Source organism: Scaptodrosophila lebanonensis, unplaced genomic scaffold (genome assembly GCF_003285725.1).
Source record: "Scaptodrosophila lebanonensis strain 11010-0011.00,11010-0021.00 unplaced genomic scaffold, SlebRS2 tig00000339-arrow-arrow-pilon, whole genome shotgun sequence".
In the NCBI taxonomy this organism is placed as follows: Eukaryota; Metazoa; Arthropoda; class Insecta; order Diptera; family Drosophilidae; genus Scaptodrosophila; species Scaptodrosophila lebanonensis.
The window spans coordinates 192,110-199,316 of NW_022060654.1; the positions used below are offsets into that span (position 1 = coordinate 192,110).

At 35.0% G+C, this 7,207-nt stretch overlaps 1 long non-coding RNA gene across 1 annotated transcript; it reads left to right on the top strand.

Moving 5' to 3' along the window:
- The first annotated feature begins 6,091 nt into the window (after positions 1 to 6,091).
- On the top strand, positions 6,092 to 6,556 carry LOC115630178. The gene is made up of 2 exons (XR_003996048.1): positions 6,092 to 6,228; positions 6,289 to 6,556. It is a non-coding gene; the product is annotated as an uncharacterized LOC115630178 (long non-coding RNA).
- The last annotated feature ends 651 nt before the right edge of the window (positions 6,557 to 7,207 follow it).

A 7,207-nucleotide genomic window follows, 5' to 3' on the forward strand; every position in this document is an offset into this window, starting at 1 on the left:
TTTTAAGATAGACTATGTGCAAAAAAGGGGAATAATTATAAGGGTATATCCTAATTTTAAATTCACATTTGAGTCAATACGGTCACGCACAAACTCGGAATATGAAACACGGCACTCGTGTCAATGCCGTGCAGCGATGAGCCACGATCAAAAAGCACTGACAATTCTCATCTCAATTTGCTAGAGTAAAACTTTCGATAGTTGAAGCCACCGATACCATCAAAATATCGAAGTTTGAATGCAATAAGCAGAATATTTAAATAATAAAATCTAATTATTTATTGAGATCAATAAGAACAAATCATACATACATACATCTGCCCGCAATGCGAAGCAGAATATGCGTAGCTCCGTTATTCGGTTTCTGCTTTACTATCGCTTACGCAGTCGTTGCTTAGCGACGGTAACTTTAAACTTTTGACGTTTTGCCTTTGCAATTAACATTAAATGGTCACAACGAAAGAAGATGTGCGAGCCAACAACTTAAAGTTGTTGTTGTTGTTTGTATGTACATGCTACATACATATACAGGCATACATGCATATGCATGTACATATGTATGTATGCATGGGCACACATAGACACGAACTGTTGCTTGTTGTATGTATGTGTGATTGTGTGTATGCGATGTCCCCAACTATTTGATATTTGATATATGGCAAGTAAAAAACATATTGCTATATTTTAATCGTTGAATGCCAATTTGTTGATATAATGTTGATTACATTACCCAAATTTGAAATCGATCGGACAAAATTTATAACACAAACTATTCATTTGAAAAAGTGAATAAATATTAAAACCCCAATAATAAAATTAAATGCGATATATCGAAAATATCGATACTTGTGTTGATATATCGTAATACATGTCGAATACAAATACATCGAAAAACATCGTTTGAGAGTTATTGATTATAATACTGTATTCGATTGTTCACTGTACACATATGTACATACATACATACAAATGTATTTGTGTGTGTACGGTAACTGTAAACTTTTGGCATTTTTCGTATGCAATTAACAGCCGTAAATTATCAAAACGAAAGAAGTTTTGCGAGCCAATAACTTGTTGTTGTTGTTTTAAAAATTTTGATTTGAAAACATAGAACACTATTTATTACAATTAAACAACAGTGTTCGATGGCCCACTGCATACATACAAACCTATATATGTATATAAGAATGTATGTACGTACATACATACTTATTGATGTACATATGTACATACTATACATACAGACGTATGTATATATGTATGTACGTATGTAATACATATGGTGCTGGTGTAATTCATAATGCGAAATTCTTTCTAAGGGGAGCAATGTCCCCCCTGCCCAACCTGCGTACGCCCTTGTAGTCCATTGTCCTAAAATCCCTTATGCCAAATGTACTAAACAAAGAAAAAATAACATACAAATGTTAATGTTATAATGTTAATAATTTTTAATTAATTAACATTTCTTGCCCTGTCAGTGCAAGACGAATGTACTTTTATACATATGTATGTATGTATATATGTACATACATTTGTACAAATGAACATTCACACATTAGTGTCTCACATTTTGCTTTGGCTACTTCAACCGTTTGCACGCAACTACACGAACAGCTGCTTGTATATATGTATGTGTGTGTGTATGTATACTTAGTTGTCCCCAACTGTTTGATATTTTGTATTGTTTGTTCTGCCTGCATTTGTAAAATGCATATTTTAAAAATCGTTAAATGCAAAGTTGTAATTTTAGTTACGTAGATTATATTACCCAAATTTGAAATCGATCGGACAAAATTTATAACACAAACTTTTCATTTGAAAAAATGAATAAATATTAAAACCCCAATAGTTCAAGCTCCAACACAAATTTCGAAAAACCGAGTATGCAGTTTTGTTTGTATTCTTTTATAGATTATAAAAACCAAATAAAGTTGATCGATTCAGAAATGCAGAATTTTCAAACAAACTTTGGAGCTACTTTTCCCCCCTTTGGAGCTCGAATTTTCCAAAATCCCTTCTTAGTGCGCATCTACACCATGATAGGATACTTGAGCCCAGTTTTCAGTTTCCTAGCTTTTACCGTTTGGGCTGTGGGGTGTTGATTGTGTTTCAATTTTTCCACGGAAAACCCCCCCTTTTTCATGCCCCAGGAAAAATGGTGAAAAACCAAGTATACAGTTTTTCTTGTATTCTTTTTGAGAGTATACAAACTAAGTTTGAAGTTAATTGGATGAAAATTGTAGATTTTTCATACAAACGTTGGAGCCCATTTTCCCCCCTTTGGCGTTCGAATTTTCCGCTTCTTAGTGCTCACCTACACCACTGAAGACAACATGTGTCCAATTTTCAGCCTCCTAGCTCTAACCGTTTGGGCTGTGCGTTGATTGCACATAGCTTTTCGTTTACCGAATTTTCCACCGGAAAATCATTATTATTCAGGTCGCAGGAAAAATATTGAAAATCCAAGTATACAGTTTTTTTTTGTATTCTTTGTGAGAGTATACAAACTAAGATTGAAGTTAATCGGATAAAAATTGTAGATTTTTCATACAAACGTTGGAGCTCGTTTTCCCCCCTTTGGAGCTCGAATTTTCCGAAACCCCTTCTTAGTGCTCACTTTCACTATAAGAGGGATCTTGTGTCCAAATTTCAGCTTCCTAGCTCTTACCGTTTGGGCTGTGCGTTGATTGCCAATCAGTCAGTCAGTCAGTCAGGACAAACTGTTTTATATATATAGACTAGCAGGTATTGCCCGTCTTAACCCGGCTCAATATAATGTTTCCAATTGTATTTATTTTGTGTGTGCATAACCTACCCATATGTTTTCACCTTATAAGTTACCAGTAGGAAGGCATTTAAGGTATTTAAATGAACATTTTCTGTTCTTGACAAAAAATTGTTCAGTAGTCCGTTACATTTTTGTTCTTGCCAAACTATTTCGTTCAACGAACATGACCACTATAACTAATATTTTTTAAAGCTCGTTTTCCCCCCGTTGGAGCTAGAATTTTCCAAAAGCCTTTCTTAGTGTGCTCCTACACTATGAAGGATACTATGAAAAGATACTTGAGTCCAAATTTCATCTTTTACCGTTTGGGCTGTGCGTTGATCACCAATTAGTCAGGACAAACTGTGTTATATATAGAGATAACGCAACGTTTTAAGATAGACTATGTGCAAAAAAGGGGAATAATTATAAGGGTATATCCTAATTTTAAATTCACATTTGAGTCAATACGGTCACGCACAAACTCGGAATATGAAACACGGCACTCGTGTCAATGCCGTGCAGCGATGAGCCACGATCAAAAAGCACTGACAATTCTCATCTCAATTTGCAAGAGTAAAACTTTCGATAGTTGAAGCCACCGATACCATCAAAATATCGAAGTTTGAATGCAATAAGCAGAATATTTAAATAATAAAATCTAATTATTTATTGAGATCAATAAGAACAAATCATACATACATACATCTGCCCGCAATGCGAAGCAGAATATGCGTAGCTCCGTTATTCGGTTTCTGCTTTACTATCGCTTACGCAGTCGTTGCTTAGCGACGGTAACTGTAAACTTTTGACGTTTTGCCTTTGCAATTAACATTAAATGGTCACAACGAAAGAAGATGTGCGAGCCAACAACTTAAAGTTGTTGTTGTTGTTTTGTATGTACATGCTACATACATATACAGGCATACATGCATATGCATGTACATATGTATGTATGCATGGGCACACATAGACACGAACTGTTGCTTGTTGTATGTATGTGTGATTGTGTGTATGCGATGTCCCCAACTATTTGATATTTGATATATGGCAAGTAAAAAACATATTGCTATATTTTAATCGTTGAATGCCAATTTGTTGATATAATGTTGATTACATTACCCAAATTTGAAATCGATCGGACAAAATTTATAACACAAACTATTCATTTGAAAAAGTGAATAAATATTAAAACCCCAATAATAAAATTAAATGCGATATATCGAAAATATCGATACTTGTGTTGATATATCGTAATACATGTCGAATACAAATACATCGAAAAACATCGTTTGAGAGTTATTGATTATAATACTGTATTCGATTGTTCACTGTACACATATGTACATACATACATACAAATGTATTTGTGTGTGTACGGTAACTGTAAACTTTTGGCATTTTTCGTATGCAATTAACAGCCGTAAATTATCAAAACGAAAGAAGTTTTGCGAGCCAATAACTTGTTGTTGTTGTTTTAAAAATTTTTATTTGAAAACATAGAACACTATTTATTACAATTAAACAACAGTGTTCGATGGCCCACTGCATACATACAAACCTATATATGTATATAAGAATGTATGTACGTACATACATACTTATTGTAGTACATATGTACATACTATACATACAGACGTATGTATATATGTATGTACGTATGTAATACATATGGTGCTGGTGTAATTCATAATGCGAAATTCTTTCTAAGGGGAGCAATGTCCCCCCTGCCCAACCTGCGTACGCCCTTGTAGTCCGTTGTCCTAAAATCCCTTATGCCAAATGTACTAAACAAAGAAAAAATAACATAAAAATGTTTATGTTATAATGTTAATAATTTTTAATTAATTAACATTTCTTGCCCTGTCAGTGCAAGACGAATGTACTTTTATACATATGTATGTATGTATATATGTACATACATTTGTACAAATGAACATTCACACATTAGTGTCTCACATTTTGCTTTGGCTACTTCAACCGTTTGCACGCAACTACACGAACAGCGGCTTGTATATATGTATGTGTGTGTGTATGTATACTTAGTTGTCCCCAACTGTTTGATATTTTGTATTGTTTGTTCTGCCTGCATTTGTAAAATGCATATTTTAAAAATCGTTAAATGCAAAGTTGTAATTTTAGTTACGTAGATTATATTACCCAAATTTGAAATCGATCGGACAAAATTTATAACACAAACTTTTCATTTGAAAAAATGAATAAATATTAAAACCCCAATAGTTCAAGCTCCAACACAAATTTCGAAAAACCGAGTATGCAGTTTTGTTTGTATTCTTTTATAGATTATAAAAACCAAATAAAGTTGATCGATTCAGAAATGCAGAATTTTCAAACAAACTTTGGAGCTACTTTTCCCCCCTTTGGAGCTCGAATTTTCCAAAATCCCTTCTTAGTGCGCATCTACACCATGATAGGATACTTGAGCCCAGTTTTCAGTTTCCTAGCTTTAACCGTTTGGGCTGTGGGGTGTTGATTGTGTTTCAATTTTTCCACGGAAAACCCCCCCTTTTTCATGCCCCAGGAAAAATGGTGAAAAACCAAGTATATACCGCTTCTTATTGCTCACCTACACCACTGAAGACAACATGTGTCCAATTTTCAGCCTCCTAGCTCTAACCGTTTGGGCTGTGCGTTGATTGCACATAGCTTTTCGTTTACCGAATTTTCCACCGGAAAATCATTATTATTCAGGCCGCAGGAAAAATATTGAAAATCCAAGTAAACAGTTTTTTTTGTATTCTTTGTGAGAATATACAAACTAAGTTTGAAGTTAATAGGATGAAAATTGTAGATTTTTCATACAAACGTTGGAGCCCGTTTTCCCCCCTTTGGCGTTCGAATTTTCCGAAACCCCTTCTTAGTGCTCACTTTCACTATAAGAGGGATCTTGTGTCCAAATTTCAGCTTCCTAGCTCTTACCGTTTGGGCTGTGCGTTGATTGCCAATCAGTCAGTCAGTCAGTCAGTCAGGACAAACTGTTTTATATATATAGAGATTTTTACATAGTGTTGGTCATGCTGTTCTTACCCCAAATTTTCTATCGTTTTTAAAAGGGTTAGTTTGGCCTTTGATATATTCACGATGTTTTTAAAATTTTAAAGTGATCGCAGATTGCTGTACAGTGCTTTGGGGAAATCTCCACCTATTTGGGGGTATATGATGAACATTCCAATCGAATCACAATTCATTTCTCGATAAGTCACACTTCGAAACACTTCCTATAAATGAATATACACATGAAATTCTGGAATAAAGATAAAAAATTTGCTTAAAAAATGCAATTGCGGAACCGTGATGTCCCCCTAGTTATAGGAAAAGTATACACATACAACAATCCTATATTAATAAAAAACGTAAAACTCGTCGGAATAAGGCTGGACTAAAAAATACTTCTGCTCAGATTGCGGCCGATGTGCGGGATCCTGCCGGCTTAGTTAAATGTATAGTAAAACAGTCCACTTTCAACTTTTGCCCCTAATACCCGAACTGTTTTTTTTCAGATATCACTATTGGAATTGATCCGGCATATTGAACCGATTTATTGTTTTTAAAATTTAAATATGCTTAACAAATGCTGCCCCAGAAGGAATGAGATCGCCAAAGCGAACGCAAAAAAACGGTCTTCGAGAACTTGAATTGGAAAACTGTCAACCACGTTTTGAATTACTTCTTCAGCAGCAAGCCCCTGTTTTTACCTTAAGATTTCTAGTACAAGACTTATTAAACGGGTTGTTCCCTTTGGCGATGGGTTTATGATTAGTAGCTGAATGATTTGTCTATTGTTGATTTGTAAAAGCAAAGTCATCGAAGAAACTATAACAGAATTCCCAAGTGTGTCCTTGTACCCCAATGTACCCTTGAGTGAAAATAAAACAAGTAAAAAAGCTAAAGTCGGGTGTCCCGACTTTAAAATACTCTGTACATATGTTTACAAAACCAATTAACAAAAAAAATTTTGATCGATTTTACCTCTTTTCGTATTCGAACTAACGTAAAGGGTGTATAATTGCACATTTGCATAGCAATTGCGTCTGTGTGAGTGTATGTATGCCTATGCGTAAACATGTGTGCAGTCAACCAAACAGCAACATCAACAACAGCCGCGGGCAGCGCTAGAGCTGCGCTGCAGCAGCAAATATATTTATGGTTATAACTTCTTGTTAAATCGGTCTTTCATAGTGAAACTTGACATACGGACACATAACATAAGTTCGAAATTCCAAGAATTACGAGAGTGAGAGAAAATCGCGATTTGCTTTGGAGAGGGGGGCTGGAGGGAAATTCCAAAATACACATTTGCGGGCAGCGCTTGAGCAGCGCTGCAGCATCTACATATATATATAAAAACATTTGTCCTGACTGACTGACTGATTGGTGATCAACGCACAGCCCAAAGGGTAAAGGCTAGGAAGCTGAAAT